Genomic DNA, 10445 nt, shown 5'->3' with positions numbered 1-10445 from the left:
AAACTCACTTTCCAGTAAAGAAGACAAACAGATAATTTCATTTACATAATAGGGTAAATGCTAAGATGGAGTTATGGATAAGAGAGATCAGATTTCAAGAGCATTTTGCCTTAACTAGCAGTGCAGAGAAGCTTCTCTGGAACTGGAGGATCTTGAATTGAGGATGTTAAAGAGTGAGCAGAGAAAACAAAGATGGAAAATATAATAGGGGGAAAGAACTGCTTTAGTGAAAGTGTGGGTGAAGGTAGTGAAGTAGGAAATGTTGAAGACCGAGAATAGAGAGGTTAGGTAGAAGCCAAATAGGTAGCTGGGCCTTATTAGGAGCTAAGATTTAATCTTATTTTTTCCTTTCCTGTTACTTTATTTTTTAAAATTTATCTTTACTGTTGAAAGTATTACAGATGTCCCCCTTTCTCCCTCAGTACGCCCCCTCCTCCCCACTTCTGTCCCCTCCTCAGGCCTTCACCACACTATTGTCTGTGTCCATGGGTTTTGCATATCCTATATAATAAAAGGCCAATATGCAAACTGTCCCCTTGACTGGGAGTTCAACCAGGAATTTAACCAGGGGGCGGGGCTGGCTGGCCAACTGCCCGTGACCCCTCCCCCGGCTGGCCTGGCCCGATCGGCCCTGATTGGCCCCAATGGGGGTGGGCCAGCTGGACCCCACCCATGCACTGGGCCTCTAGTATACATATAAGTTCTTTGGTTGATCTCTTCCCTCTCCCTCCCCGCTTCCTTCTGAGAATCCTCAGTCTGTTGCATGCTTCCATGTTTCTGGATCTATTTCATTTGTCAGTTTATTTTGTTCATTAGATTTCAAATATAAGTGAGATCATGTAATACTTGTCTTTCTCTGACTGGCTTATTTCACTTAGCATAATACTCTCTAGGTCCCTCCATGCTGTCCAAAAGAGTAATGGATCCTTCTCTTTTACAGTTGCATAGTATTCCATGGTGTAAATGTACCACAGCTTTTTTATCCACTCATCTACTGATGGGCACTAAGGTTGTTTCCAGATCTTAGCTATTGTAAATAACACTGCTGTGAACATAAGGGTGCATATATTCTTTCTGATTGATATTTCAGGTTTCTTAGGATATATTCCTAGAAGTGGGATCATTGGGTCAAATGGCAGTTCCATTTTAATTTTTTGAGGAAACCCCACACGGTTTTCCATAGTGGCTGTACCAGTCTGCATTCCCACCAGCAGTGTACTAGGGTTCTTTTTTTCTCCACATCTTCACCACCATTTGTTGTTTATTGATTTATTGATGGTAGCCATTCTGGCAGGTGTGAGGTGGTACCTCATTGTTGTTTTAATTTGCATCTCTCTGATGATTAGTGACTTTAAGCATTTTTTCATATGTCTGGCCATTTGTATGTCCTCTTTGGAGAAGTGTCTATTGAGGTCCTGTACCCATTTTTGACCAGATTGTTTGCCTTCCCTTTGTCCAGTTGTAAAAGTACTTTATATATTTTGGAAATTAACCCCTTATCAGATGTATCATTGACAAATATGTTATCCCATACAGTGGGTCTCCTTTTCATTTTGATGCTGGTTTCTTTTGCTACAGAAGCTTTTTACATTTATGTAGTCCCATTTGTTTATTTTTTCCTTTGTTTCTCTTGCCCTAGGCATTGTATCAGTGAAAATTTTGCTACATGTCTGCCATTTTGCAGCCTATTTTTCTTTAAGGGTTTTTAGGGTTTCACGACTCACATTTAAATCTTTTATCCATTTTGAGTTTATTCTTATGTATGGTGTAAGTTGATGATCTAGTTTCATTTTTACATGTACTTGTTCAATTATCCCAACATCATTTATTGAAGAGACTGTCTTTATTCCCATTGTATGCTCTTGCCTTGTTTATCAAGTATTAATTAGCATAACAGTGTGGGTTGATTTCTGAGTTCTCTGTTCTGTTCCATTGATCTATATGCCTGTTCTTGCGCCAGTACCAGGCTGTTTTGATTACAGTGGCTGTTTTGATTATCAGTAGAGGTTGATATCTGGTATTGTGATCCCTCCAACTTTGTTCTTCTTTCTCACTATTGCTGTGACTATTTGGGGTCTTTTCTTTTTAATTGATTAAGTTATTACGTATGTGTCCTTATCCCCACATTACCCCCCATTGGGGTCTATTTTGGTTCCACATAAATTTTTGGTGTGTTTGTTCTAGATCTGTAAAATATGCTGTTAGTATTTTAATAGGAATTGCATTGAATCTATAGATTGTTTTGGGTAGTATGGACATTTTAATGATGTTGATTCTACCAATCCATGTGAACACAGTATATTCTTCCACTTGTTTATATCTTCTTCTGTCTCTTTTTTCAACATTCTGTAGTTTTCCAAGTACAGGACTTTTACCTCCCTGGTTAAGATTATCCTAAGTATCTTAATTTTTTGCTGCAATCATAAATGAAAATTTTTTTCATTTCTCTGAGAGGTCATTATTGGTGTTCGTTATTAATTTTGAATTTGCTATATTGTCAAAATCATTTATTAAATCTACTAGAGGCCCGGTGCACAAATTTGTGCACAGGTGGGGTCCCTCAGGGTGGCCTGCAGGGGTCAGGCCGAAACCTGCAGTCCAACGCCACCTGTGGCTCCTGCCTGCCCTCCCGCTCATCCTGGCCTCACTGTGCCTGCTGTGGGCTCATGCCCAGTCAGTCCCAATCGGGAGAGGCTTGCTGTAGCAGTGCTTATGAGCCCTGCATCTGGCGCCCATCCCAAAGGGGTGGGGGGACCCAGATTCAATCGGCCCTCTGGGTGGGCAGTGGGACATCCTTGTTGGCCCGGTATCTGGATCTCTCCCACTGTCGTTCACACTGGTTGTCGGGAGTCACCTGGTGGCCACTTTTATATCATTTCTTCCTTGCGGAGCATCTAGAGAGGGGAAGCAGCCGTGGTGCCCGAGGCTGACTTCCAGGAGGTTGGCAGCGCTGTCAGGATTATGCCGGCAGTGCTGGTCCATCAGTGCCTGGCCCATTATCTGGAGATTGGACCTGCAGGACTACTGAGGGAGTGTGTGGCTGCTGCCAGGCTGGTGGGTCGCCAGGACGGGTCAGTCAGCTGAGCGGTGCTCCCAGGGGGCAGCTCCTGCATTGAGTGTCTGCCCTGTGGTGGTCAGTTCACATCATAGTGACCAGTTGACCAGTCTTTAGTTCGTTCGTTCGTTTGTTCGTTCGGTTGCATAAGCTTTTATATATATATAGATTTTTGGAGAAGTTTTCTATGTACAATATCACATCATCTGCAAATAATGACGGTTTTACATCCTCCTTTCCAATTTGGATGCCTTTTGTTTTTTTCTTCTTGTCTGATCCCTGTGTCTACATATCCAGTACTATGTTGATTAAAATTGGTGAAAGTGGACAACCCTATCTTGTTCCTGTTCTTAGGGGAAATGGTTTTAGTTTTTGTCCAGTGAGTATTATGTTGACTGTAGGTTTGTTGTATATGGCCTTTATTATGTTGAGGTATGATCCCTCTAGTCCCACTTTTTTGAGAGTTTTTATCAAAAATGGGTGTTGGATTTTGGCAAAGGCTTTAATTTTATAGGATGGCAGGTTCAAATTGGATTCAACAAAGGTCTTCAGAGTTCACGGAGTGGGGGAGGGGAACGGAAGGTCAACTGTGCTTTATGGCTTTGGTTTTGACACCTACTTCAAAAGGAGAGGCTTAGCTAACTTTCATTCCATCATTTGCATAATACTTTCCTTATTTAATGGTGTTGGGTGCTTATGAAAATCATACAAATGAAGAGGTTAGAGAGGGAATCTTAGTCTTGAAAGCATAAGTACTGAAGAGTTTAACTTAACTCTTCTCTGAAGACAAATCACAACATGTCTTTTTATGATCCAGTTCACATCCAATCAGCACCATGCACAAAACCTAGGTCACAGGAATCTACTGTGATCATTTGCTTTCCATCAAGTTAAAAAACTTTCCAAAGTGGGAGAAAACCAAAGTATGGCTTAATTGTTTATCTCTCAAGGAAAATGTTTATTTGGGAGGTGTCAGTTTACTTATTAGATGTCAGTAGTCAGAGAAGGAAGGACTTCTTGTCTCCTTTCTCCCCAGTTATGGGTTTCAAAATCCAAGCATTATGTAAGACTTATGTGACTAGCAGAAGATAGTGGCTCCTTTTGGGTGGAAGCCTGGCCCCTCTGAGAACCATAGCGTTCTCTTCTGGGGGAAGCTGGATTCATAATAACAAGTAACACTTATTGAGGGCTCAATATGTTCTAGATTCTGTAAGTCAAGCATGTCAAACTTGCGGTTGGTGGGCTGCATGCCTTCTTTATTTAAACAAGGCATGCAGCCCGCCGGCCATGAGTTTGACGTGCTTGTGTATAAGTGCATTAATTCACTTAATTCATACAACAAAACCAAGAGATAGGTGCTGTGTGATCCTCATTTTATGGATGAGGAAATTCAAATACAGAAATTAAGTAACTTAACTTGTTCAAGATACCTAGGTAGTAAGTGGTTAGGCTTCAAACCCAGACAGTCTAACCCTAGTATTTGATTTCACAATCACTGAGCTATAGTGTCTCCTTAAGTAGGTCTTAAGCAGAATCCTTTAGTAAAAAGGGTGTAAAAAAAGGCCAATCCTAGCAAGCCTAGCCTGTGATCAGGACTTAATCTTTTTAAAGTCAACTTTTCTCATCTCTACCATTCAAAAAGAAACCCTACACCTTAATGGTCCAGTTCCTCTAAGGCTGCTACAAAAGAAGATGAATTTGTATCCTTATCAATTAATTTATTTCTTAGGGTCAATTTTAATAGGCTCAACTATTTTACTCAGGGAGGACACTATAACCAAACATTCTTGGGGCTTTTAGCCACTAAGGAACCCCAAATGATTCATTTACTCAAATAGTACATTGTAAACCAAATAACCTCAGTATATAAACCTACACATTCAAATGACTTTTGCATCCTCTTTTCTAAGCAAAGACAAATATCTGTAATTAAGATTTCAGAAATTCTCCATATAAATAATTTTTTAAAAAGTTTATAAGACACAACTAGGAGCCACTGAACAATAAATTTGCATTTTAGACCATTCTAGCTATAGCATGGAAGATGAAAGATGAATTCAAGAGGTGCATGACTGAAGGCTGGATGATGAAAAGCCCAGTATAACAGACAAAATTAAAGATTAATAAGAGAACATGAACACAGGTAGTAGTAATAAGCATTGAAAGGAAAGGACAGATTTTAAACGTCTAGAAAGTAAAAGAGGCAAAACTTGGTAATTATGCTGGTTATTCTCCATTTGTGCTACAGAACCATTTTCTTTTCTTTTTTTTTTTAAATATATTTTATTGATTTTTTACAGAGAGGAAGGGAGAGAGATAGAGAGTTAGAAACACTGATGAGAGAGAAACATCGATCAGCTGCCTCCTGCACATCTCCTACTGGGGATGTGCCCACAACCCAGGTACATGCCCTTGACCGGAATCGAACCTGGGACCTTTCAGTCCGCAGGCCGAGCTCTATCCACTGAGCCAAACCGGTTTCGGCTACAGAACCATTTTCTACCTTTCTTTGCTCTGCTCTGTGCGCCGGAGGGTTGCTGACTCTAAAGACATCTAAAGAGTCTTTGCATTGGGTTCTGTTAATAAGAGGCAACAATAAAAGACTGGGGATGGGAGGTCACAGAATTCTCTGTACTTATGGCCACACATCCACTTAGATGGCTCCTCTTCCATAGCTATAACTCTTTCTGGGTTCAGGTAATACAGTCCTCTCTTTTTGCTAGTCTCTGGGTACCTCACAAGACTCATTAAATCCCTTAACTGCATTCACTTCTGTAAATTATCCTTTGGTTTAACTCTCTTGAATACAGCCCTGTGAGTCTTTTTCCTGCAGGGATTCTGACTAGTAGTAATTAATAGGGAAAGCGCACAAAGAATTGAGGTGATTCCTTAATTTAGATTCTTTGCTCACTATTGGATTTCAGCATTTTTCTGAATGCTCTGTTAGGACATGCTCTGTTCGGATTACTTGGAATCCAAACCCAGCACCAACACATTGACTGGCATTTCCAGCAGGAGTTTGAGGCAGGTTCTCTAGAACCAAGCATGGTGCTTGTAGCAGAGTAGTAATAAATGGATTTTCTCTCACACTGACTCTGAACTCTGTTGTCACATTATTATAGGCCCTTGTACACTCAGATTCTGAACTCAGCAGTGATCTAGCCATTATTAGAGTTTTATATTTAACTCTGAGGTCTAGATTTAGAAATGTACATGGAACAGTTAGAAAAAGTCTATTATAAAACAACAAAAATCATAACCGTAGTAAAATAAAAAATATTGAAGAAACAGAATATTTAGCTGTGTGAATGCATTAATGAAAATTTCAATGCCCAAGCAGTTGGACCATAACTATAGTATTTGGTTGATCCAATTATATATTTTTTCTAACAAGCAATTCAATGTAATGTACATTCTATTCTTTTTCATATGACAATAACTTCAACTCAATAATTTGAGAGAATCTTCACAATTCTTGTTAAACCATAAACAAGTTACATTTCGAGTCTCTACATTGCCTTTATGCCTTATACTACGCATACTAAATGCTTCAAATATCATAACAACTCCTAAAGAAGCCTGATCTATACCCCACATCTCTAGCTTGCACATTAGACTCACCCAGAGAAATACTCACATCCCCAGGCCAATTAAATCAGCATCTATGAGGCCCAGGCATTGATATTTTAAATCTCTCCAAATTATACCAAAATGCAGAGAGTTGAGAACAAGGCTCCAAACCACAAGGTACAACAAATAGGATCACACAAAAAGATACTCTCCAAAGAAGGTATAAACACAAGATATCTTACCTTCAGCAAACTGTTTATCCCTTATTAATGAATTCCTGTGAGTTTTTTCCCTCCTGTTAACCTTCAACTTTAGGACATTGGAAAGTGACTGAGAACCCTTCAGTTGGTTTTGCTTCCTTGTTTGGCATGTGTGGTTTGTGGACAAGCTGCCCAGAACATGGTGAAAGACAACCACAATTAAACCTGCTTCAAGTCAGCAGTGGTTTTCCACATCAGTGAGGTTTTTCTTAGAACCCTAAAAGAGGGTGAAAAAGAATATATAAATGAAAGGATCAAATACACTCTCAAAGGTAAAGATCACAGTTTGGGTTTTGAGGGAGGTAGGTAAGCTATTATAAACAAAGGAGTGATGCCTTAAATATTTTTTTAAAATATATTTTCATTAATTTCAGAGAGGAAGGAAGAGGGAGAGAGAGATAGAAACATCAATGATGAGAGAAAATCATTGATCGGCTGCCTCCTGCACCCCCTGCCCCCCAATCCCCACTGGGGATCGAGCCCGCAACCCAGGCATGTACCCTTGACCGGAATCGAACCTGGGACCCTTCAAGTCCACAGGCCAATATTCTATCCACTGAGCCAAATCGGCTAGGGCTTTAATATCTATATAATAAAAGCCTAAGCGACTGTTATGGTGGAACGACCAGAACAACTGGTTGCTATGATGCGCACTGACCACCGGGGGGGGGGGGGGGGGGGGCAGACGCTCAATGCAGGAGTTGCCCCCTGGTGGTCAGTGTGCTCCCACAGGGGGAGGAGGGGCAGTGCACTCAGCCAGAAGCTGGGCTCACGGCTGGCGAGTGCAGCGGCAGTGGCGGAGCCTCTCCTGCCTCTGCAGCAGCTCTAAGGAGCAGCGAGCCTAGCAGTAAGGAGCAGTGAGCAGGCAGGCGGTAAGGAGTGAGGGCTCCTGTATTGGGAGAGGGCACAGGCCAGACTGAGGGACACCCCAGTGCACGAATTTCATGTACTGGGCCTCTAGTTTTTAAATAAACCTTTGACTAACGATTAAGAAGTAAAATCTATATTCTACATCTATTTTGCATTATACCTTAGGTTTCTTTGTAATGGACTATAGGGCTCTTTCAAAAGAAAAGGTAATACAGTAAATAGTTAACCTTCAATAAATACAATCTTGAGTAATTCAAAGTCTTAATTAGGAATGAAGTAATAAGGAAAATAGTACTTAAAATATACTTTCTATTTCAGTTTCTTAAGGTGACCAGGTATTCCATGTTATTTGTGTGAATTCAAAGAGTATCTAAGCTATAGAAAAACTACAAAGAAATGCAAAACACCAAAACACCTGTGATTTCTCTATTTGGATTAATCACATTTTAACTAGTGAGAACTAGTAGTTCACAAAGTTATCTGAAGTATTTCACAAGGGGCAGGCAGCATCCCTTGCTCTTTTTTTATCAGTAGGCACTGCCCGCAGGTTGATACTGTATGTGATGATGGAACAATGAAAGTTGTCTTTGTTCATTACTTCTCTCCACTTCCTGCCAACTCCTGCCTCCATCTTAGCCTACATAGACTTGATAATAATATCTATACTTTAAGTTTCATGCAGTCTAGTTGTTTTAGATATTTGGGCTATCTCAACAAACCAAACAAACGAAAAACTGAAAAAAGAAACCTTGTCCCCATGGAATGGAAAAGTATAAAATAAATAAATATAAAATATGCCCTGAAATATAAGGTAATCTGTGAAGTGAAGTAAGTCAGCTGATGCAGGCACTCACAGAGATAACCAGAACGATGAAGTCTAAATGCTTTTGATCAAATGCTTAAAGGTATTAGTGACCTAATTTTTATTTTAATAATCCAAGTAGGTTTTAAATGACTTTAGATAATAGTAACAATGCATAGCATTAAATATATATTACAAATAAAATACTTTTGCACGTATTATCTCATTTAGTAGTTATAGCAATCTTGTGTCCAAAGTAGGAAAGGTAACTTTTGTTAGGCCTTTTTTTTACAAATGACTCTTACGAAAAGGTTATTGAGTGGGCCAAAAAGGACCAAACACGGACCAGAACACACTTTTTTTTTTTTTTTTAGTCCAGTAGCCTCTTCATATTCTACTACATATCCTATTGGTACTAGAGAGGTTTTAGTTTTTCAGTTGTGTTTGAGATATACTACAGTTAAATCTTCAATTGTTTAGTACAGAAAGTAGCACTTGAGGATGGGAGAGAAATAAAGATGTTAAATAGTTGGGCAAGTCTGCATGTAAAACCTGGGAGTGAGGAGTGTACTTTCCATTAAAATTAAAAAACATCTGACTCCCTACTTTGATCCGGACTCTGCTAGGTGCCAAGTTACAAAATGTTTAAGACTAGATCCTGTCTTTGAGGGATCTTCTGTCTAGGGGACAGGTCACAAAACTAGTGATCTGGCCTCTGAAGCATTGATTAGGATTTACATGGGTAGGTATTCAGAGGAAGGGTGACTCAGGTAATAAGATCAAAAGAGGAGGCAAAGAGACAGGCAAATGATGGTCTTTTGAGTATTAAAGGAGCCGCCAAAGTTTTAATTTGATATACAAAATGTTCTTTTTTGTTTGTTTCTTGTTAGGTAAAATATTCACCATTAATGTGTTTGAAACCGGGAACTAAATTGACTTTTTTTTTTTTTTAGCTGTTATTCCTATGCCTACCCCCCTTTAAAGTTTAGAATCTATCGCTTAGGGGCCACACTATAAGGTAGAAAAACTTTTTCTCATAAAAAGTAATATAGCCGAACCGGTTTGGCTCAGTGGATAGAGCGCCGGCCTGCGGACTGAAGGGTCCCAGGTTCGATTCCGGTGAAGGGCATGCACCTTGGTTGCAGGTGCATCCCCAATAGGGGGCGTGCAGGAGGCAGCTGATGGATCTTTCTCATCGATGTTTCTAACTCTCTATCCCTCCCCCTTCCTCTCTGTAAAAAAACCAATAAAATATGTTTTTTTTAGAAAAGTAATATAACTACTATACAGCGGTGATACACTGAACAGTGAAATAAATCCTAACCTCGTTTTAAAACAACTGAACAGGCCATTAGGGCACTCGGGGTTTGAGCCAGGCCAACCAATGCCACTAACTGGCTGTGATCCTGGGCAATCACTTCCCAGGCTGCCTCCCTTTCTGTCGTTAAGATAAATATGACCCAAAAGGCCCACCTCACAGGGTTTTGTGAGGGTGACTTAACGCCAGTGAAAGCATTTCCTCTACCACACCTAAGGTGCTTTTGTTATTTCCGGGGTTCTTTCCAGTCTTGCCATTTTGAGATTTGGTGCCTCACAATCCAAAGGCCTAAATAAGGCATCACCACGAAAACCAGACGGTCTTTCCTCACATTCACCCACATCCCTCACGGGTGGGTGCAGCTTCTGTAGAGTGAGGTCTTGCAGCTGAAGCCACCCAGTCCTGAAGGCCAGGGAAGGGGGACGGAAAGCTCTAGTTTCAGGCAGGGGGGACAAAAAACAAAAAAAGAGCAAGCCAAGAAAAGAGGTTTACAACAATGCCCCACGCGCACGCGCAGTGGGCACCCCGCGCCTCCCCCCGCCTACGGGAGGGGGCGGACCGCGACGTGCA

The sequence above is a fragment of the Myotis yumanensis genome, unplaced genomic scaffold (assembly GCF_028538775.1).
Source record: "Myotis yumanensis isolate MYYU_CA2020_CCGP unplaced genomic scaffold, mMyoYum1.0.hap1 SCAF_5, whole genome shotgun sequence".
Classification (NCBI taxonomy): Eukaryota; Metazoa; Chordata; class Mammalia; order Chiroptera; family Vespertilionidae; genus Myotis; species Myotis yumanensis.
This window is presented reverse-complemented; position numbering follows the sequence as displayed.